This window comes from Rattus norvegicus, chromosome 2 (assembly GCF_021556685.1).
Source record: "Rattus norvegicus strain SHRSP/BbbUtx chromosome 2, alternate assembly SHRSP_T2T, whole genome shotgun sequence".
Classification (NCBI taxonomy): domain Eukaryota; kingdom Metazoa; phylum Chordata; class Mammalia; order Rodentia; family Muridae; genus Rattus; species Rattus norvegicus.
In genome coordinates this window covers 170,811,155-170,834,720 of record NC_141535.1, presented here as the reverse complement: position 1 = coordinate 170,834,720, position 23,566 = coordinate 170,811,155, and the positions used below count along the sequence as shown (strand labels likewise).

At 44.1% G+C, this 23,566-nt stretch overlaps 1 long non-coding RNA gene across 7 annotated transcripts in view; it reads left to right on the top strand.

Annotated features, from left to right (window-relative positions):
- The window catches only part of LOC120100856 (uncharacterized), an 89,506-nt gene that overhangs the window by 32,280 nt on the left and 33,660 nt on the right, over positions 1-23,566 (top strand). Inside the window, exons 4-5 of one of the 7 annotated variants that reach the window (XR_015675935.1) lie at positions 13,883-14,007; positions 14,341-15,793. The exons of 2 other annotated variants lie outside the window; for them this stretch is intronic. This is a non-coding gene — a long non-coding RNA (uncharacterized LOC120100856). Of the gene's footprint in view, positions 1-1,443; positions 1,747-13,877; positions 14,008-14,340; positions 15,794-20,947; positions 21,123-23,566 lie in introns of those variants that run through there. 4 more of the 7 variants (XR_015675938.1, XR_015675929.1, XR_015675936.1 and 1 more) reach the window with 4 other exon arrangements.

The following is a 23,566-nucleotide window of genomic DNA, read 5'->3' as shown; positions in this document are numbered from 1 at the left end:
GGCACAGTAGCAGGGTGTGGGGAGTGCCCTAGGAATTCTTAATTAGCCCCATGTATCTGTATTGCTAAGCTGGGGCTCCATAGATTGTTGAGTGTTCTGATGCTGGTCTTTTGGATTCTGTAATTAAGGCCCAGGCTATATGATGACAGAAAACATACTGATTTTGCTGTTTATAATTGGGAGATGGTAATACCTTTAAGAGATGAGACAGTGGGGAAAAGTTGGGTCATTAGGGGGATGCCCTTGAAAGGACTAATGGGACCTTGGTCTCCTCCCGTCTCTTTCATTTTGCCATGGAATGAAATTCCTTTCCACTGTGCTTGCTGACACAATGTCCTGTTTTACCAGAGGCTCAAAGGCAGAAAGGCCAAGTGACCATGGATTAAGTCTGTGAGCCAATATGAACCTTTCCTTCTCGCATATTGACTATCTCAGGTGTGTTGTTAAAGTAGCACAAAACTAACTCACAGCTGGCAATGGCTTACTCTATCCTGGTTTTTAAATTTTCTTTTTGTTTTTAGTCTCTTTGATTTTTTAATTTGAGAATTTTATGCATGAGAACACTCCATGCCTCTTTCCTATTTCTCTGTCACCAATCACTCTTGTGCCTCCCCAACCACCCTCTTAATTTTATCTTCTATATTTGTATCTCTCAATAGATGTAAATACATATATGTATATCTCCTAGTGAGTATATTGAATATATGAATATCAATACATTGAATATATAAATATAATCATAACATATATACATATATACATATATACATATACATAACATATATACATATATCTCCTAGTGAATTGTATCAGTGTTGCCTTTTTTTTTTTTTTTGTATATGTTTAGTTCTTACCTCTTAGCATTGGAATTCTGTCCCTGAACATAAGATAAAGAAAACCTGGTAGTTTCTCTTTTAGCAGCCATTGCTCACCTGTAACACTTTCCATGGGTGGAGCCTTGAAAAATTTCCTTCATCTACATTGGCATGTCAATTGGTGTGGTCTTCACAAGTCTTGTGCAGGCAGCCATCTAGCTGACAGTTCATGGAAGCAAGATCCCTGTTTTGTCCAGAAGAAGCTGTGTGCAGCAGGGCTTCCTGGCCCTCAGGCTCTTAGTCACTTTCTACCCCTTCTTCTGTGACGTTCCCTGAACCTTGGGTGGGCTGGTTGTGTTCTCATTGTCCAGTCTGGGTCTGGGGACTGTGACGTCAGTCACACATTTTCTGCAACTGGCCAACCATCCATCTCTGTGGTTGTCTCCAGCTGCTGAAATAGAAGCGTCTTTAGTGAGATGGGGGAGTTGCCTTTACCGAGAGCTCACTGGTGTGACTTCCATTTGCCTGGAGGGGTGACTTGGGGTGGTACCGAGTGAGGATCTTGGGTTATATTAGGCATCAAATCTTCTTTGTTATAGTGTAAAAATAATCTGTCTTTTTCTCCAAGGCTTGACCCGTTCACCTGTCCCTCAACGGTCTGAGAGTCCATCTTCCTCTTCTTCCTTACAGTGCTGCACAAGGTACATTCCAGTTCTTTGCTGGTGTCCATTGCAGAGCAAGGACTTATTCTTCTCTAGAACATGCCATGTGGGACGGTTGGTGTGAATGGTCAAGATCATGGCTTCTTCACTGACCTGGCTCCTATGCTGCTCTCTACGGGATTTCAAGTCTCTCCTTCCCGAGCAGGCCTTCCCTTCAGTTGGCAAATGGAGTCAACTCCTCGTTTATTAAAAAATATTTCTGGTCTGCATCCCTCATTAATTTCCTTTATTTGAAAGGATTTTTAAAAAAAACTTTGTCTGTGTGTGTGTGTGTGTGTGTGTGTGTGTGTGTGTCTGTCTGTCTGTCTGTCTGTCTGTCTACCCATGTGCAGGCCAGAAGAGGGCACCAGAATCCCCTGGAGCAGTTATAGGCAGCTGTAGACTGCCTGACTTGGGTGCTGGGAACTGAACTTGCAACAGCTCTGGGCTCTCCTTACAGCCAAGTCTTCTCCTCAGATTCTTGGCTTCATAGTTACCTTCTCTACATCCTCAGCAGTAATTTACAACTAGACCAGCAAGCCCTGGCCTCATGTCAAAGGTCACTGTGGCAGTCTGGTGTGTCAGTTAACAGCAGGAGCAGATTCAGTTCGTATCCTTTTTATATTTACTTCTTTGTTATTTTACATGGGGATTTTATCATGTAGCCCAGGCTAGCCTTGAACTCATGATCCTCCTGTCTCAGCCTCTCAAGTGCAGAGATTAAAGACATGAATCAACAAGCATGTTTGACTTCTCCATGGCATTCAAGGGAATTTATATTTAGGGTATTTCTTGAAGATAAATAACAATATTTAAGGTAAACGATAGCTTCCCTTTTCTCATGCCTTTCTATTATCACAGGTAGTAATTTAAATGGTTAAATCCTAAACTCTTAACAACACTTACTAGATTGCCTGCTCCGAGCAGTTTTGGGGCTTACAGAGAATTTGAGTAGAAGGCATTGAGGATTCCCTTTGCTCCCTGTAGTTTGTTCCAGATGATACAGCTACATTGTTAGTTTATACCTGTTTACAAGTGCATAAGGTCACACACCACTGTTACTATACTGTAAATAACCCTGGACTTCATTCTCCTTCTCTGAGTCTTACTTTCTTCCCATTGCCATTTGTTTTATATTTCTCCCTTCTGTTGGCTATTTTGTCAACCTCTTCCATGGTGCTGTCTCTCTGGAATCCTCTGGATGTTCTCATCTCCCAGGACTTCAGCTACATTTCATGACTGTGCACACACTTCTATTTCATTATGGATACTTCCTCTGGCTCACTTAAACAACAACAACAACAGCAGCAGCAACAACAACAACAACAAATTTTGCATGTACGATTGTTTTGCTCGTCTATCTGTGCACCACGTGTGTGTCTAGTGCCCTCAGAGGTCAGAAGAGGCTGTTGGATTCCCTGGTATTGATGGTATGGATCATTGTGAGCCTCTATGTGGGTGCTGGCAACAGAACCTGGGTCTTCTGCAAGAATAACAAGTGTTGTTAAGTTCTGAGCTGTCTCTCCAGCCCCTGCCCTTGCTCCTTAAACATCTTTTACACAGAGACCTGGGCAACTCAAGAGAGGAAAGGAACATTCAATTATGAGAAATACTTTTCCTATCCTGGCATTGTTCTTCAGACAAACACCAGTGAAACGGCAAGGTTTGCTGACCAACTCTTCTGTAGATGGAAATTTCTCAACCCCAGGGTTGTGCACAGTAAGATGTCTAGCTGCACGGTGATCTTTTGCCCATTAATGACATTAGACTTTTGCCCTTCCATCCCTAGTCCCAGGTTATAACAACAAAAATGTCTCTAGATACTGCCAAGTGTCACATCAGGCATTAAATCATGCCATTGAGAAATATTGTGCTATTACGAGGGGCTTTCTCGTCCCCAGGAGAACTGAGGAACTATTGTGCGTCATTGAAGAGTCTTAAATCATCCCTTACATGGTGTCTAACGTACCCTCTCTTCTTTCCTACAGGGACACTTTGCACTTGATTCTCACTGTCTTCCTATGGTGCTGAGGTGCCTGCATTCATACCCATAGCTCTCTTCCTGTCCCAAGGTTGGGTACCATGTGTCAGTCTTATAATCCTAGTAATGTTCCAAGGTGTAGCCATTATTATGTCCAATCTACTGTTGAGTAGATGAACTACAGTGGCCTCTGCTAGTCCTCATCCTCTGTGATAATTCTCACCATAATGTCCATCTCTTTCAGACAGTTAGTAAGTCACTGCCCTTCCCCGCCTCTACACAGACCTGTCTAAACTCCACGAAGGCCAATGCTGTGTTTGCTTTTTGCCTTTTGTAATGCATACCGAGTTTAGGATGTCTGGTATTTGTAGAGTGAATGAGTGATCCTGGGAGTGAATGGCCGCCTGGAGCCAAGGGGGTGCTTGACAACATCTGTAGCTGCAGCTGTTTTTGAAACATCTTCATAGGCCATTCCACCATTCAAGAATAACAAAGCTGCTAAGATGGGATTCTTCTTATGATGTAGATAAGACAACCAAGGAAGACCAGCAAGGCTGGACATCTTAAGGACTTCTATACCATTATGACAGAATTTGGGATTTGATTTATTAACTTTTCATACATCCAGATTCTGAAGGGTTAGCAAATGGTTTAGTGATATAAGAAACAAGAGAACATGTGGATATTTTGTAGTTTTACGTGGGGTGTCAGAACTATGAGAAAAGATTACTAACACTGACAAGAAATGGTTTCTGTTCTCCTTACCAGCTTTGCACGAGCCCACACAATCATTTGTACAGCTAGGGAAGTCAGTGCAGAAAACCTCATAGGCTAGCTAGTGCTTACACTCACAGGAGAAAATCACTGATACTCTGAAGGACACTTTGTACTAATTTACAACAAGGGCATTGGCGGTTGAATGCCATCTGGAAAGCCCAGGTCAGGGGGCCATAAGTATTGTAGTTCATGCTGTCCTTTGAAGGATAGAGACTAGTATAGACACCGCCCCATCTTAGAGTAGGAACACAAGCAAAGGAAGAGGTAGAAGAATTTACACATGTGAGAAACCCACATGGTGGGTAAATTATCAATATATTCCTGAAATTCCTAAGACAAGAGGATGCTGAAGAATGAAAGATGCTTTATTAGGACAGTGGGCTTCTCAGCTGGAGGCCAGTGGTCAATCTTGGGTATCATTCTCACAAGTGTTGTCTACCTCTTTTGAGACAGGGTCTCTCACTGGCCTGAAGTTTACAGGTTAGGCTAGGCTAGCTGGCCAGTGAGTCTCAGGAATCTTACCATTGCTAACTTCCCAGCACTGGGGCTGTGGGTGTGTGCACCATAGCACCAAACCTGACACTTTTACATAGGTCCCAGCTTAGGCTCTCACACTTTCAGGGTAAGAACTTCACTAACAGAGCCAGCCCCTCTGCCCCACCTCAGATTTAAACTCTGAAACAATGAGAGTTTGAATCTTATAAATCTGCATATGTAGAAGAGGAGGAGATGCCAAGTCTTTGTGATCTCTGCTATAAGATGCGCTGGATAGGAGGACAGAGCTTTCACAGGTGAATGGTTTTACTGTGACCTTTCCAGCTAAGGAAGGCACTCTCTGGTTATACAAGGGATGAATGAGAACTCCCTTCTACCATGAAATTCCAACAAGAGAAAAGTCTTCTCAGGCCAAGAAACTAGCTTTTATCTCAAGTGGCATTTTCTGAATTACAGGAAAATTTTACTCTTGGATGATACCCAGGGGTGGGTGATACCCAGGGCTGAGTAACATCCGGGGATGAGTAATATCCACAGGTGCATGGTACCCTAGAATGGGTGGTATCCAGGGATGAGTAATACTCAGGAATCGGTAGTCCCAGAGTGGGTGATATCCAGGGATGGGTGATACCCCAGGCTGAATGAGACCACAGACATGTAATCTTTATTTTACATCTGAAATAAAAACTCTGGATGTGGGGAGAGATGCACTGAGTGTTCTTAATACAGAAATGGAGATAGACTCTTGATAATATTTGACCTGCCTCTGATGCCAGGTAAGGAAATGCAGATAAATGTGAGTGTCAGGAGGGGGTTCCAATAATAGCATAAAGGCCTGAATTATGAGCCTCTGACTCAGTGATTATTGATCAAATTCTTATTAAGATGTTCACCAAAGGATAGAAAACCTTATTGCCTAAAATTACAGTATTGAGAGGTGATGGCAGCTGCTGGGAGCAGAAACAGCTCGGCTCTGTGGGAATGGGTGCGTTACTTGGAGTCATTGCTAATTTACAAGGCCCCAAGACTTCAGTGTATAACAGAAACTCTTGTAAATTCCTCTTTAGCCAGAAGAATGTTTCTTTTTTTGTGTGTGTGTGTCATCTCTGACCTTCATATTGATATGCTTGACCATCCACAGGCAAAAGCAGAGATGATATCCACAGACTGGGGAACCAGAATGGATTTGGCTGTTTTAGTTTAGAAGTTCCTCTGCAAAAGAATCAATGCTGCAGACCTGTAACATGGTTGTTCATTCACAAAGCATGTGCATGGCCTGCATGTGCATGGTCTGTATGTGTATGGTTTGTATGTATGTGCAGGAGTGATTCTCTGAGAATAATCTGCAGAAGCAAAACAGATTTGCTCCGGCAGAAGGAGCCCAGTGGTGGGAAGCAGCCGTCTGAGCAGAGGCTGATCCACTTTTCTGGGCATCACCTGCTGGCTGCCTACTCCGAGTTGGAGCCCCTCCACTGGGATGTGATTTTATGGGGTTTAATGTAAGGTGCTGTATTTCATGAGATGAAATCATAACACAGTGGGCTGCAAGAGCCTTGAGAGATGATTTCTTCAGAGTGTTGGCAAGCATCGTCCTCCAGAGAATGGCTTTGTCTTAAGCAGAAATATAGACCTTTCATAGAACTGGAAGGATAGCAAATTCATAATCCTTTCTAGACAGCTAGGGCTTGGATGGTTGGGCTGACATGGAATGCACACGGCTGGTTTGACCTCTCCAGCTGAACTGTTTTTTTAAATCTGTAACTCTGACTGTATCCTGAGACCCCAGGGTATGTGGGACGTGCATTTTGGGGTGGCCTCACTTCTAAGTCATCATTGAAGCTTGTTTCTATGTATAGATGATTCTATTCTCAACAAATTTTGACAACTCGTATGAACATTTGACCCAAACTGAGAACACTATCAAGCACCATCTCAGGTTTCCTTCCTCTCCTCTTCTTGTTAGTGTTTTCAGGGAAAGGTTTCTGTCCGTCTCTGCTGTAGGGAAGGGAAACTGAGCCATTTCCTTGTCTTAGGGTGGACCTTTCCCCCTTCATTCTAAAACACACACACACACACACACACACACACACACACACACACACACACCACACATACACACACAGAGAGACACACACACTCACCACATACACACACCACACACACACATACACACACACAGACACACACACACATACACACAGACACACACACGCAGACACACACACAGAGACACACACATACTCACCACATACACACACCACACACACACATACACACACACAGAGAGACACACATGGACATACACACACACAGACACACACAGACACACACAGACACACACAGACACACACAGACACACACACACACACACACACACACACACTCCTGTCGTCAGGCTGAATATCTCCTCCCTTTCACCCCCAGTTTCCCTGCAACGCAGCATCTTGGGCCAGGTTTCTTGTGAATGGAAAGGAAACAATACCCCATGAGGGAAGAATCTGGTGTCTCTTCTGATTTTTGTTGTGTGTGAAAGGGGTTTGTGTCCTCTGCAGCCCAGAGCCTTTTGAAACATGGTTCAGGCAAGACTGTTTGGAAACACAATTAATTCAGCATGGGAATCTAGCAAAGCCAACTGGAGCCCCATGGCACGTAGCTCATTTTCCAGGGAGGTTTCCGCCTTCCTTCTTTCAGAAGTAATAGTTGAAATCTTACAACTTTAAGGAGGTCTGCACCGGCTGTCATATCCTCTCTAACGATAAAAAGATGTGCACATCAGGACGGATGCGTTTGTATCAAATTGTGTGCTTGATGTATCTCATGCGGAGCCCCCAGGGGATTCTCATGGCAGCCCCGATGAAATTCTTGTTACCGAGGAAGGGAGGCAGGGGTCATGAGTTATTACCATCAAGAAACAAATGTTACATTCCCTATCATCCTCAAACGCTTTCTCAGAAATACAAGTCAGAACAGGCTTTCCTGTGAGACGATCTGGCCTGCAGGATGCTGGGAGTCAAGCCCAAGGTGTACAGTATGCCCTGTGGCCAACAATGGGGAGAAAACTCATTTGTACCTGTAAGTAGTCACCCATCTTTAACCTTCCTTCCTCAAAGAGGATAGTGGAAAAAGGGTGACTTGGGGTTGGGGCGATGGTTCAGTCAGCAGAGTCCTCACTGTGCCAGTGCTGTGTTTGGGTTTCCAGAATGCTCGTCAGAAGCCAGACATGTGACTTCAGGCAGGTTAAGGGTTAGTAGCTGTCAGATAAGTTGATACCAGAAGTTCATTGGCTAGCCAGCCTGGCCCAGTCAGTGATCCCCAGATTTGCTGAGGGATCCTGTATCATACAGCAAAGGCAGAGCACGGTTAAAGAAAGACAATCTGCTGTGGGCCTTGGGTCTCCACACATGCGCACACAAATACCGCAGCACACGCATGCCCATAAACAGCAGCGGTGGAGACTTGCAGACTTTTTGAGGGCTCAGACCAGGAAGGGGACGTTTTGATAAGTTGAACAGCCAGGACTAGGATCAGGGAAATGTAAGAATCTGGTAGGTTGAGATCGAGCGTTTAATAGCTGGCAGCTTGCTGAGTGTATCGGGTGATTAGTATGTCACGAGGGAGAGTTCTGAGTCCCTGCTTGCTGAGAAGGGTACTTGGTTCCCTTGCATTTCTCAAACCCCTTCCATTTGAGTGTTCCTCCCAAGAGTGGTTCTCTTCAAATTGTTTTAATGAAAAACCTTAGTTTTGTTCCTATTTTCTTTCATGGGGGGAGAATTTTATGAACCCTTGAATTGCCTCAGTTGCTTGTTGTGTGGGCGTGTGCATGAGTGTGTGTATATGTGTGTGCATGTAGGTGAGTCTCTCTCTCTCTCTCTCTCTCTCTCTGTGTGTGTGTGTGTGTGTGTGTGTGTGTGTGTGTGTGTGTGTGTGTGAGTTCGTGTTTCTGCCCAGAGGACAACTCTCAGGAGTCACTTCTCTCTTTCCATCAAGTGAGTCCCAAGCTCAAGGATGGAACTCGGGTCACCTGGCTTGGGATCCCAGGAATGCCGTCACACTCTGCTGCTTATTTAGATTTTCATCCTGCTCCTGCCAATGACCTACCGTGGATCCAGGGGAGAACCAAAGATGCCTACCTCAGTTCTAAGGAATTCAATGGATATCTGCAAATGAAAACCTTAGACCAGTTACCCTGGCAGTAACGGAAAGTCCACGATCTGAAGTTGATGCGTGCTTCTGTAAATGACAGCTCTGTAGAAGTGGGGCAATGCCTTTTGCCTGTTCACAATTCGCAAATTACTTCTTTTGTTTTCAGTTTAAAGTAAAAAAAATACATCAAGGCAAAGACAGAAGCAAACAGTACAAAGTACTAGGATTTAGGACAGAGAGCATTTAGAACAAAGAGGACTTAGAACAAAAACCCATGAGCCGACCCGTGTGCTGAAACATTGGCCTTCGGAAGCTCTGGGAATATTTGTTTCCTAACCTTCTAGTAGATTCTTGTGCCCGTTTTCTCTGCTCTCTCCTATGGGAAAAACTGCTTTCTCCTAATGTTTCTGCATCCCTTTCCTTGCCGTTGAGGTCTTTTTCCTTCTCAGAAGGCAACTGTTACTATCAGGGTAACAGATCCAAGCTTTCTATCTACAGAGGTCCAGTGTTTTCCGTGTCCTATCGGGGGGGTAAGTTCCTCTGCTCACCCCGTTTCTCTTCCTTGGTGTCCTTTGCGTGGTTTCCCACCATCCTCTCAGCTTTATCCTGCACCGCTGGGGCTGCAGGTCTCTGTGGTCTGTCCTTTTCGTCCAATTTCCTCTTTCTTTTCTTGATTTAAAATGTGTCTGAGCTCATGTCTGTGTGGATGTCTTTACTTTCCGTGAGACATTAGTGGGTCAGTCATTGTAAGTGAACCTGTGCTGGGCACCAAGGATGTGTCTGCCTCACACAAAGTCCAACCTGATAATTTTGCTTTCGGGGGTCATTTTGGTAGTGTTGGGTCTTTCAACTCTGGGCAGCAGGAAGGAAGAAAGAGAGGGAGGGGTGGGGGGAGAGGAGGAGGGCAGAGAGAGCTTTATAGGGAGATTATGAAATATTGAGTCATGTCTACCTGAATGTTTCAAGAGGGACCAAGAAATTAAGCTCAACTGGCACCTAGGACAGGGAGAGGAGCTGAGGGGCCATTCCAGAACAGTCTCTTTTCCATTTCCTCAGCAGGAAGGCAGGTTTGTGCATGGCTCACTTACTCATCACTCTTTAAATTGGCTTTTGATTTAAATATAACTTTTAATTGTTTTGGAGATAGGGTTTCTAGCCCAGGCTGTCTTTGAACTACCATTAGCCCAAGACCTTGAACTTTTGACCCTTTTAGGCTTCCACCATGCTCTGAGGTGCCGAGGATTGAGTGCAGAGTCTTGCTCATGCCCAGTACGTACTCTATGAACTGAGCTGCAAACCCTGCTTCTAAAGTGACTTTTAATTGTCCAAGTGGGAACCAGAACGACTTCAAAAAATAGCTGAGGATAAACCTGACAAGTGGATTTTTGCTTACCAATGCTTTCAGTATAGGTTTAAAAAAACCACTCTAAATATAATGCTTATCCAACATGGAAAATGTCAGACTCCAAAATTACAATTACCCTGATTTACCAGAGCAAAGGAAGTCAACAGTTTAGTTCTTCTGCTATTTCTCCAGCATCCCCATGTGCTTGTTTAATTTGAGTTTTGTTTTGTTTTGTTATTTTCTGCCCACTAGTTTATTCCAAAGCTATATTGTATTTCACAGGAAGTGTTCTCTCCTCTCTAGGCCTTCAAATTGCCCTGATGTTTGGCTCTTAGAAGCACTGCTCTTGTGAGGTTTTCAAAGTCATAGTTTTAATCTTCTGTACCTAGAATTTTACTGTGAGGGTCATTATTGAAGAACATACATTTTCAAAGCTGTTAGTTTACCAGACTGCTTTTCAGAAGTCTCTGCCATTCTGTCATTTCACATCAGATGTTGTCCCCCCACCCCTTAATTTTGCACTTGAAGATGCTTTTTTTCCCCCTGAAACATTACTATACTGAGCAGAATAGATGTTCTTCCTTTGGTACTGTGCCTTTGTGTAAAGTTTGTATTTCCCTATTAGGAGTCACCAACATGGACTGTCCATAGGTAGTGCTTAGTAACCCTGCAGCTAATCGGTATTACCATGACTGCACATGTGTATTGCTTTGGGCTTCTCAAGACTCACTGGACACTCAATGGTTAATTTTGACAGTCAACTGTACACAGTGTGTGAGCATGTAAAAAGTGGGTCTTGACAAGGAGCTGTTGTCTTGAGGGCAGGCCTGTAAGGGATGTCCCTAACTGGGTTAATTGAGGTGAATATGGGTGACAGCACTTCATGGACTGAGTCATGGACTGAATGAAGAGGAGAGAAAGTGCTGAGCACATGCAAGCATGCATGCATTAATTCACTGTGGTCTGCTAGAGCCTCTGGATACCATGTGACTCACACCTTGACTCCCCACAATGATGGACTGTAATCTAGGATTGTGAGCCATTAGCCTCCCCTTCAAATTGCTTTCTTCAAGGAATTTTGCCACTTTGAAGAGGAAAGGAAATTGGAGGGGAATAGCTGAGAAGTTGAGGGGCCAACAGAGTGACTCTTGTAAGATTTTCAGAAGTAAAATGGCTGGGTTGGATGTTTGAAGGATGTGATGGACCAGATCTCCAGACTTAGGAAGCAATGTCTTAGGTCACATGGTGGTGACCTATCACAGAAGGGCTGCAGCTGTCTGCCAAGGTTAGCAACAGATAAAGGCAAACAGGCTTCATTGTTAAATATCACTTGAGACTGATGGCTGGTGAGACCCTGCTAGTATCTCCCACTTCCCATCTTAACCTGTTTGTGACCCATTGACATTTTCCCAGAATACAGCTCTACAGAAGAGAGCAAAGACGAATGCCTCAGACTAGGAGAAACACCGCTGACTAGAACAAAACACCAAGGAGAGGCCAGCCCAGCAAAGAATGGAGGGAATTTAAAAGACCCAGTGAGCGTATTGGATGGGCTCAGATGCTTTCTGGACAATGATTTGGAGGTCAGCAGGAAACAGAGTACAAAGGGCAGGTTATAACCAAGGCTCTTAGCCTTGGGGTGACAAGGTGCTGAGAGAACCAGTGATTCCTTAGATAGTCAGGAGGAAGGATGATGGCAACTGGGCAGGCACTAGGATTGCTCCTGAGGGCAACAATGTTTCAGCAATGTCTGTGCCAGCCTCTATTTTAGAGGAGAAAGCTGCAGGGATGCATCTACTGTGAAACTGTCAGGCACTGCTGCTCCCAAGTCCCTGTGTCAAAACTTGCCAACTCTGCCAAAAAAAAAAAAAAAAGATCCAGAGTAAAAGATACAGTTGATGTACTGTGTCTGCCTTCTGGGTTGACGCTTATGTAAAATATCGGTCAAAGATAGAAAAAGAGCCAAAAATATGACAGTAGGGATTAAATGTCAAGCCAGATGTATCTTGCGTGACCATTTCTGGATGCTGCAGACCAGCATGCTATCTTTGGGTTGGAAGCATGTTCATCTATTTGGTTTTTTTTTTTTTTTAACTTGAGAGATTTGAGAACACCATTAAAAACCGATAGTTCAAGCTGAGGTAGAGCTCAGGGACAGAACATAGGCTTAGTCTGAGAGAGGTCCCAGGTGTCCAATTACACACACACACACACACACACACACACACACACACACACACACACACTCAACTACCAGATTTTATAGTTCTTTTTCCCCCTAAATTTTAATGTGGGAGAACAAAGATTAATTTTCTGATTTTCAATTTCTGGAAATCTCTAGAGCAATCAAAACAATTACTATTTAGAATAAAAGTTGCAAACCAAAGTATGATTTTTCAAATGAGGGGATAATTACTATGAAGCACTGCCATGATGAAAGTCTTTTTGATTCTTTTGAATCTCTGGTAGTTCTTGAAAATTTCATTTTATTCTTACTTTGTGTGTGTGTGTGTGTATGTGTGTGTGTGTGTGTGTGTGTGTGTGTGTGTGTGTGTGTGTGCGCGGTTGCCTATGGAAGCTAGATGAAGGTATTTCATGGAGCTGGTATTAGGGGCAGTCGTGAGCCTTCTGTCCTGTGTATCAGACGTGGGAACTGAACTCATATATATTGCAAGAGTGGTTAAAAACTCTAAGACATCTTTGCAGCGCCCCCAGCTTTTGGTAAATCTTGGTAAGTTCCTTCATGTGCATTGAATTATGACTACTGTATTCTGAAAGTTTCTTCATGGGAAGTCCATACTCAACTGCATAATATAAATTAGAAATAGTTAGGAAAACCTACTTTGAGGCAATTCTTGACCACTCCAATATTTTGTATTTAGTCAAACTCACAAGTCAACATGGGACCCCATTGTTCTGACTTCTGTCCGTTCCAGGGCCAAGAACAAAGCAACAAGTACTTCCTGCTTTCCAGAGAAGGGGTACAGAGACTAGACTCACAGAGAGCACAGCAAGATGGGTTGTATCACTGTCAACCCCTCCACCCACTTTCAGCCTGGCCAAGACAGAATTAGTCCTTTGAAAGCTGTACCAGAAGGACCCACAATGTAGAGGACAAACAGTTAAAGATGGTGGTTGTGTCATCTCACGGGGCGGTACTTGTGGGTAAATACACACATTCACGTGTTTACGCACATACACAAATGCACATGTGCACCCGTGGGAGACAAATGCGTGCAGAACTTGAGGAGATTGTTCATACACGAGGTATCAAGAAAGCCAGCCTCCGTCTCATTTTCCACCTGACTATTTCTTGAGTTTTAGAAATTTATCAACCTATTTGTGCCAGTTTTCTGTCACCATAAGAAAGATATGGCCAACTCATAAAGAAGGGGAACTTTCAATTTAAGACCACCGGGCCCATGGCAAGGTTGAATATCACTGCAGGAGGACATGAGGCTGAAAACTGTGTACTTTCTGAACAGAAAATTTAAAACTAAATGAGGACAGGTTTGGGTCCCACAATCTCCTCTGAGGGTACCCCTAGCACCTCCTACAAGGCCCCATGAGTGAAAAGTTCTGTTCTTTTCAGCATAGCTAATTAAAATACTTGGCTTAAGTGCAGGAATGGCACAGCAGGATCTGTACTTTCTCTGGAAATGATGTCAAGAATATGCATCTCCCATGGTGAACCATGCATTGACAACAGACCCTGGGCTTGAGTCATTCTTCAGGGACCTTTGTGAAAGGGTAAGCTTATAAGGTTCACAAGACACGAAAGAGTTTAGATCTCACCCACCACTCATTGTCTGATCTATGACAATGTATCACACTATGCCTGTGACTTTTTCTTTCTTTTCTTTTGTTTAAATATTTATTTATTTATGTATATGTGCACTCTGTTTGCATGCATGACTGCATGACAGAAGAGAGCATCAGACAGCAGAGGCCATCAGATCCCACTATAGATGATCGTGAGCCGCAATATGGTTATTGGGAATTGAACTCAGGACTTCTGGAGGAACAGCCAGTACTTTTGACCACTGAGCCACCTCTCCAACCCCCTTTGTGTGACTTTTTCAGGGAAAATTGGTTTAGGAAAGACTGACTGCCAAGTCTCAGAAGAATGCTGACAGGAACATGGAATTGGAAAGGACGAATTAGATCAAGAAGAGGCATGGTGATCGGAAGGCACTGTGGGTCCTGGAGAGATGGCTGAACACCTCTTTGTCCCACCCATGTGCTTTGTCAGGAAGGGCAGCATATGGGAAGAAGCAAAATGATGAAGTCATTCAAAACCCTGCTGTGAATGCCCTCTACTTTCTGAGTGACAGTGACATTAAAAGAAAGATGCCTCCTGCATTGCTGGAGAGTGGGGGTGGTGGCCATCAGAAGATGGAGACCCTGAGACACAGCTGTGGCTGGCAGTACAGAATGAAGCCTATAGCAGTATCGGAATAGCATAGGGGGTGGTGATATTGTGAATCAACAGCAATGGCATTGGAGCTCAGAAAGCTGAGGCATAGGGCAGAAACAGGTAAGGCATGAGGTTAGGCTGGTCAGACAATTGCTCATATATATACACATATACACACATGCACAGGTATAAATAAGTATACAAATCATACATATGCACACACATATATACATTATGTATAATATATACATATGCACATATACACATACATATATGCACACATACATATGAGCCCTATCCTATTTGTTACCTTGAAGCCTCTTTGTGCTGCCTAGTTTTACATCAACTTGACACAAACTAGAGTCATTTTGAAAGAGAGAACCACAGTTGAGCAAATGCTCTAACTAGATTGACCTGTGTTGAATTTTCTTGATTAATGATTTATGTGGGAGGGTCCAGCCCACTGTGTACAGTACCATTCTTGGCAGTGGGTCCTGGAGAGTGTATAAGAAAGTAAACTGGGCAGGCCAGTGAGTAGCACTCCTCCATGGACTCTGCATCAGTTCCTGTCTCCAGGTTCCTGCCTCCAGGTTCCTGACTAGGGTTGCTGCCCTGAGGTTCCTGGATGATGCTCTGCAAACCATATGAGGAAATAAACCATTTCCTCCCCAAGTTGCTTTTGGTCATGGTGTCTTACCATAGGGATAGAAACTTGTAGGATGATGTCACAGGTGAGGCAGGTACAGGATAGAAGGAGGCCTGTCATTGGAGGAGAAGGAAGGATGGGTGGGAGAGAAGTTTGAAGGAAGAGATAGGGACTAGGGGAGAGAGGAGGAGACAGGGCGGAGGAGAGGGGCTGAGAAGCCGTGGCAGGACAAGATGGCAGGTTATGTTAAGATTCTGCTCTGTGAAGGGGTTGGGGATTTAGCTCAGTGGTAGAGCGCTTGCCTAGGAAGCGCAAGGCCCTGGGTTCGGTCCCCAGCTCTGAAAAAAAGAACCAAAAAAAAAAAAAAAGATTCTGCTCTGTGTATTTACAGGTTGTTATTAATGTTCTCAAGGGATGGATAGTACCGGGCATTGTATGTTTAAGTGGGCAATTATATCTTACCAATTGGATCTAAGATTATTGTGTTGTGTGTTCTTTTATGTGAGGGTTTGAGTGTAGGAAAGTGTGTGGCTGGGATGTGTTTCCCAGATCTAACAGATATCTTGGGACACGGCGGCATGGGCCTAGCGGGGTAAAAGACTTACATTTTTATTTTTATACTTTTACAACAACAGAAACTCTAACATACTCTTAGAGAGACCTAAGAACAGAGAGATTAGAGATTTACCATCTTGAGGAAAAGGTCACTCTTCTAGCCCATTTAGATATACGGTATTATGGTGTTCTGTTATGGCCTCATAATGGCTAATTTTCATTGTCACCTTTACTGGATTTAGAGTCATTAGGAGATGTCTACGTGGGCATGCCATGAGGATGTTTCCTGAGAGGTTTAACTGAGGTGGAAAGATACACCCTGAATTTGGGCAGCATCAAGAGGTTCCAAACTGAATAAAGAGGAGAGAATGAGAGGAGAACCAGCATTTGTCTCTGCTTCCTGATTGTGGATCCAGTGTTAACAGCCACCTCAAGCTCCCACAGCCATAAATTCTCTGTCAAGATAGATTGTACCTTCTAACCCTTAGCCAGATAAAGCCTTAAGTTGTTTTTAAAAGGTGTTTTGCCAGAGCAACAGGAAAAGTCAATAATATGGCCCCACCAACTGGCCTGGCATTCCTTAGATTATGTTACAGCTGTGAGCATGACCCACCTGAAGGATATATGTCTTTAGAATGTCACCCACTCATGAGCTAGCATTAAAAGGATGTAAGAAAGATGGACTGGTTTGGCATCATTTAATATCCAGTAGGTGCATATTTTTTTCACTCTCATTGTTGTGCTAAAATGCACTGCAGAAGCAGCTTAAGCCCTAGAACTTGTAGAACTCAGAAAACCGGAAGTTGATAGGAATGAGCTCAGCCAGTCATAGCAGGGAAGGCATGGGTCTGGTCTAGGCCAGTGGGAGCTTCTGGCTGAGGGTCCTCACATTCTAGTGTCAGACTGTCAGCAGAGGAAGTCTTGGAAACGGGACTGGGGTATCAGGTGGAAGCTCCCGTCTTACCTGCCCATCTGTCTATGTGACTCCACATGCCAAAGGTTAACAATGTCTGCAACCAGTTCCAGCACCACCAGCTGGGAACTTGAGTGTTCAAGCACTTGTAAGCCTGCAGGGGATATTTCACATTCTAGTGACAGCAGGCCCTTGATGAAAGCCTGTGCATACTGTTATCTAAGATTAAAAACTCTGAATCTGATATAGTAACATGGAGTGGACCTGTACCAACACAAGGATGATCCGTGACCTGCTTTGGGGGTACTTCATTTCCTTCCTGCCGGAGGGAACGGCTAGCAGAATGTAGTCCCTCAGGGAAACCTTAGAGTAGGTCCACAGTGGGTCTTACTGGAAAGAAGAAACATCAATGTGTACATTTGAGACCTTTCTTTCCTTCCTCCCTCCCTCCCTACCTCTCTCTCTCTCCCCCCCCTCTCTCCCTCTCTCTCTCTCTCTCTTTCTTTTTTTCTTTCCTTCCATAAGCTAAATTTCCTAGATGGCTTAAAGTCAATGCACAGCCTTCAATACGTGCACTTGCCTATTGTAACCGAGGGACAAACTTGATCTCATTGACTAGGGGGATTTCCACACTGTGATGGCTTCACCTCCTCATCCCTTTCTTTCATGTATCCCCCCCCCCCCGCCTTGTTTAGTTGAGGAATTTTCTTTTGTCTTCTGCTTCATTTGGCCTTTGGGCAGCTCTTGTCTCTTGAATCTCTGGGACCTGGGAGGGCTTGACTATGTATTTGTGTTTGCTCAACTGCACTGTGCCCAGCCAGGCAGAGATGATCATGGAACCTTACCGTAGCTTCATTCCTGCAGATTGCTCAGTCATTTGTTGCTAATCCTCAAGAGCTCTTTGTCTGGGAGATAATACCACCTTACTGGAGCCCTCAGGAGGACAAGGCCTGAGTTGGGACTCTGTCTGCTCTGCCCAGACAGACTTATGAGTGGAAATGACAATGAGAGATCCAAGTAGGGTTGAGTTGAGCCAAGATGGGACTGAGGTTTTCAGGGTTTTAAAGAAATCCTGACACCTCAGACTTAAGGTGTGAAAGACTCACTGATTGAAGACTGTTTGGGATTGGGAGGGACACGGGGGTGGGAGAAGAGAGGAGCTTGTAAACTCAGATTGCTTAGGGGTGGAATGGTTTTAAAAGGTAAATGTTAAGCCTGCTGTCACCCAAGTCTCTTGGTTACTCTAAGTGGTGAAGTGGGTGGATAGTAGAATCTTAATTGCTTTCTAGTCCTGTGATGTTTTAGTCTCCACTCATATTAATTCTTTCACATTTTGAATCAAAGTGCCCCTACTTTCTGTTTTGTTGATAAAATGTGGTTCATTGTGCATTTGAGTGCTTAATCTCTCCCTTTCCCTTTTTCTGAACCTTACTTCTGTCACAGTTAGTAATTGTCAACCAACCAGTAGACTACACCTCTGGGTGGGCCTGTGTGGGTACTTGCAGAGAGGGTTAGCTAAGAGGAGAGGGTCTGCCAGGGTCAGGGGTGAGGGGGGAGCACATTTCATAGGTTGAAGACCTGGGTGGCATAAACGGAGAAAGAGAACTCTACTTAGTAGAATAGGCACTCTCTGGTTTTAATTGCTTCATGTCCATCAGGATAGAAGTTACTCAGTTCTTCTATGCTCCCTCCACCATGATGGGCTGAAGTTGCTGAAGCCATGAGTTAAAGTCTACTTTTTGTCCTTCATATTACCCCTTTAAGTATTTGGTCACAACTAAAAGTCTAACACAGAAAACTGACCCCAGAGCATTGGGCTCCTTGCAGTGATAGATCCAGACTATTCAGCTCTGGTGGCTTCCTGGCTGCCTTGCAGGAGAAATTTGGAGAAACACGGAGATGTGGTCTAGAAAAGCCCTAAAATGTGGTAATCAGAGCCTAATGGGCAAGTCTGATTGAGCCCAAAAGAACGTCAGATGATGGAAAAGACTGTGCCTGTTAGCCTTCAAATGGGAAGAAGAATCTTCTTGGAATTGAGTGTGGCCATACTGTCCACGTCCTGAGACCCTGTGTGAGGCTGAACTTAAACAAAAGGACTGACTGACTGATCTGATAGGAAATTTCAAGACCGTCCAGCATAGGTTGTGCATAATCACTGTGGGCTGCTTTCAACACCAAGTTTACAGTAAAGAATCGTAATTAGAAATCAGAAAGAAAAGATTAAATGAAATTGCAGTTTGCCCAGAAAAGAAGCTCATGTAACGTTGGGGCCAAGACAAGTGGCCACAGAGAGATTCGGGCCATTAACAGAAGCCAGACACTGCGTTCAAGGCACTGTGTAAGATGCTCTGAGGGTGGCTTGAGCAGTGGCTGGGCCCCACCCACTGAAGGCTCTCTGGTAGAAAGACTAGCTATTTGGAAAGACTTTGCGTCGAGAAGAGAGCTCCAGGAGTCCTGAGCCCTTCCCTCCTCTTCCTCTCTCTTGTCTCTTGCTACCTTGAATTGAACTTCTTTGCTCTGCCATACTCTCCTCACGACAAAAGACTGAAAATTTGAAAGTGTGACTTAAAATGCATCTCTCCTCCTTTAAATGTTTTCTTTCAGGTGTTTGGTCACAGGGATGAAAACCCTAATGAATTTATGAGTCTTCCCTGCAGTCCTTCCATTTCGAAGAAAAGAACTCTGCCTTTCTTCCTGGGGAGTCTCGGTGTACCCTTCTCACCCTGTGCTTGCATTTTGACCCATTGTCTTGTCTCTTCCCAGCATGCTCCTCTCTGTCTTGGAAAGCCCCTACTGAAAGCCCCTACCCATTATTTATGGTGTGACTTGCTGCTTGATCTGAATGGACTCATCTTCTTTGAAGACAATGGACCCCACCTCTTGTCTCCATTTTCCTTACTTCCACCTTCCACGAACTGCATCTCGCTCTTGTTTCCTGTGTTCGATGTTGAGTTTGCCCTTACTCTTTTGGCCACTCTCCTAGTCACTTCTCAATTTGGTAAAGGGACACCGCGGCTAACACAACTTATAGAAGAAAAGCTTACTGGGACTTATACTTTCAGAGGGTTAGAGTTCATGGTTATTATCATTTCAGGGAGCATGGCAGCAGGGTGGCAAGGCAAGACTGGCACTGGAGATTCCTCCAACAAGTCCATACCCAATCCTTCCCAAATAGTTCCACAACTGGGAGCCAAGCATTCACATATATTAATGTGTGGGGCTCATTCTCATTCAACCAACCATAGTCACCAATGTCCAGCTCCCCCTCCCCCATCCTCTTGCATGGTTAATTCTGAATAGCTCCTGTCCAGATTATCCCGAGTCCTCAGAGGTTTTTCTCATTCAGTTTTATAACTGTATGAGCGAACAGTACCATATGGTTTGTTCTCTATCTCTTTCATGAGCCCCCTTTATGTGTCCTTGTCTTCTTTACGATCCCCAGTGAACCCACCTGCAGCCTTTCTGCTCCACTGACTTAATCTGCCTTCACCTTGAAGACTTCCAGCGTCTCTCCAGTCCCTAATGTCATGTGACTGGAGATTTCCGAAGGGATGTCAGGACAGCAGTTGAAGCTGCATGTGTGGAAATGGAGTTCCCCACTCCCCCTTTGCGCCCATTTCTGTAGATGGTGTTGCAGAAGGCTAAACCAGAGCTATCCTGGAGTCTTTTTCTTGTCTCCTACCGTCCACCTAGGGCTTGTCATTTTCCCCATCACTATATGGCTTACACCGTCTCCTGCCTCAGTCCTGGTGCATGCCTTTGACCTCTGCTTCCTCAGCCCCATCCCACTGCCTAGCTAACTGCTCTGGCCCTTCCTCCAGGCCCTCCTTCATTCTACCAGTTCTTTTTCTGGCGGAATTTTCCACATTTCCAGATGCAGAGATGACAGTTACTTGGATTCTATCCATTCCAGGCTCAGATATAGTCAGTTTTTAAAAAATTGCTTCTGGAATCCCCTCCAAATTATATAGCCTCAGATCCTCTGCCTCCAGATCCCTCATGACTAGCTCACCTTCCTTCCTTACCAGCCAGGAAACTCCATTCAAATGGAAAATCCCTTGGATGCTCCCAGTTGTTTCCCATACCCTGCTTGACCTTTTCTTCATTGACACTTTTCTCTGTCCTCATTATCAGTGTTCAACCGGTTCCCTTCTTCAAGGTTCTGTCCGTCTGTATGCTACCCAATGCAAGGGCCCACTGGATGAAGTGCTCTCTCTGGTGTTCCAGCAGCCATTGCCTTCACATCACTCACCTGATTGTCTGCAGTGTTCCCAAGCTGCGCTGTCCAGCCTCAGCCGCACAACACAGCCACTCTGGAGCTCTTGGAAACACAGGTACATAGCCTTCACCCCAGACCAATTAAATCAAAGTCTTGGGGGCAGTTATTAGCATTTTTAAAAGCTGGTCAGGTTCCTCTGTGAAGCTAGACTTGTGTTTACCAATACTAAACGTTTTTGAACCAACCTACCTACCTTTCTTTCTTCCTTCCTTCCTTCCTTCCTTCCTTCCTTCCTTCCTTCCTTCCTTCCTTCCTCCCTCCCTTTCTCTCCCTCCCTCCCTCCCTCTCTCTCTCCCTCTCCCCCCCCTCTCTCTCTCTTTCTTTCTTTCTTTCTTTCTTCCTTCCTTTCTTCCTTCCTTCCTCCCTCCCTTTCTCTCCCTCCCTCCCTCCCTCTCTCTCTCCCTCTCCCCCTCTCTCTCTTTCTTTCTTTCTTTCTTTCTTTCTTTCTTTCTTTCTTCCTTCCTTCCTTCTTTCCTTCCTCTCTTCCTCCCTCCCCCTCCCTCCCCCTCCCTCCCTCCCTCTCTCTCCCTTTCTTTCTTTCTTTCTTTCTTTCTTTCTTTCTTTCTTTCTTTCTTTCATGGTGTTGAATTTTTTTCTTTCTTCTGGTGGGATTTTTTGTCTCCATAATGCCTACAATTGCGTATCTTTGAAGATATTTTATTTTACATTTAATTGGGTATATGTGTGTGTGTAGGTGGGGGTCAGGTGCATATACATTGCAGGTGCCAAAAAAGTTCAAAGGAGTCTGTCTGACCCCCTGAAACTAGATTTAGTGAAGGTTGTGCGCCTTCTAACATGGGTGTAGGGATCAGAACTCAGGTCTTCTGCAGGAGCAGCCCACATAATTAGCCACCGTGCCATCTCTTCAGCCCCTCTGCAACTGTTTCCTATGGTTAATGAGGTTTAAATAAAACAAAAACTTTAAAATAAGTGTACGTACAAAAGGAAACGAAAAGTCAAATTTTAAGAGGAATTCAAATGAGGCCAGTGTCTAGCCCACACTGGAAATGACCAATTCAGTGTCTTGCATGTTAACCTGTTTGGATATTTGATAGAATCCATGTACATCCTCACACTGTGCATCACACTAATTATTCATTTAATGACATATACCTTGCTTATGTATAACAGCAACTAGCATAATGCTAATTGAGTGAGTACTTGAGTGCTATTAAGGTTAAATGAGTATTTGGAGGGACAGTACACATTGTATGCATGTATAAAATTCTCAAAGAATTAATAGGAATATTATTTAAAAAATTAAGTGAGTAAAATGGATTGGACAGTATAATATGTATCAGGCACCAATGGCAGTTCTGTCTTTCTTAAAGGCCTTAGGTATCAGAAGGGTAACAGTAGACATGGCAAACATCTTCTTGGTATTGTCAAGAGTTATTTCACTGGAGTGTGTATGGACAGAAGTGCATCTCTTTTTCAGCTTGGTCCAAGGGCTGTTTGTCTTGTCCCATATGATAACATTCCTGTATCTTCTCCTGTAATTTCACTGATGTTTGAGTTCCTTTGCAATATCTTTTCAATACAATCTGCTCACATGTACAGTTTGAATTAAGCAGGGGGAGAGCAGTGATGTAATAGACTGTCCCCTGAGGGTCAACATGGGGTCAGCGCTGCTAGCTGTCCTTCCAAGGAAGTCACAGTGCCATTTGAAAGTAGTTTGAAATGAACCCCCAGATGCAGATGTTTCTGGAAATTCAATATACTCGGGGGACTTAGGGTGTGTGTGTGGGAGGGGCCTATGTTTATTTTGTAGCTTTGCCATATGTGGATCACCTGCAATCATCACAGTACTCTCATTCCGTATACAATGCTCTAACCAGACTTCACATCTTATTAAGGATCATGTAGACATCTTTAAACCACAGCAACTAAATAGCAGGACCAACCAGCAAACCCCAGCAGGCAGATCCTCCTGCCTACCTGTCTGCAAATAGTGCATTTTGTGTAGCACAATTTTCAGTTGAATTATTATTATTATTATTATTTTAATGAACTGAAATTCAAAGTGTTAAGTCTGGGCCCTCTGCTTCTTCATACAGAAAGCCCCCAAATGCAGCTGGACTGGAGCTGAAACGCACCAGCTGATGCTGAGGGATTTTTACACTTGAGTAAAATTACATTTATGGATTGAGAGGGAAGTTTAATTTTTATGTGTTTCCTAGAAGCCAGCTGAAAATGTGAGGGAAGACAGTGTGACCATTGTTAACAACTCAACCCATGGCATTTCCTAAGACTGGTTTGTTCATTACAGAGAGCTGAAGGAAGGCTAGGTCATAAGGGTTTAAGATTGACAAAGAGTGCCTAACACTAAGTTATATTCAGTTTAAATATGGACATATTTAAAAACATTTGTGTGCATTAGGAGTGTAGTATGAGATGTTCTTGTTAGTTTATGTGCATATGTGTATGTGCTCACATGTGTGTATGTATGCATGTGTGTATATGTGTATGTATGTATGTACATGCACATATGTGTATGTG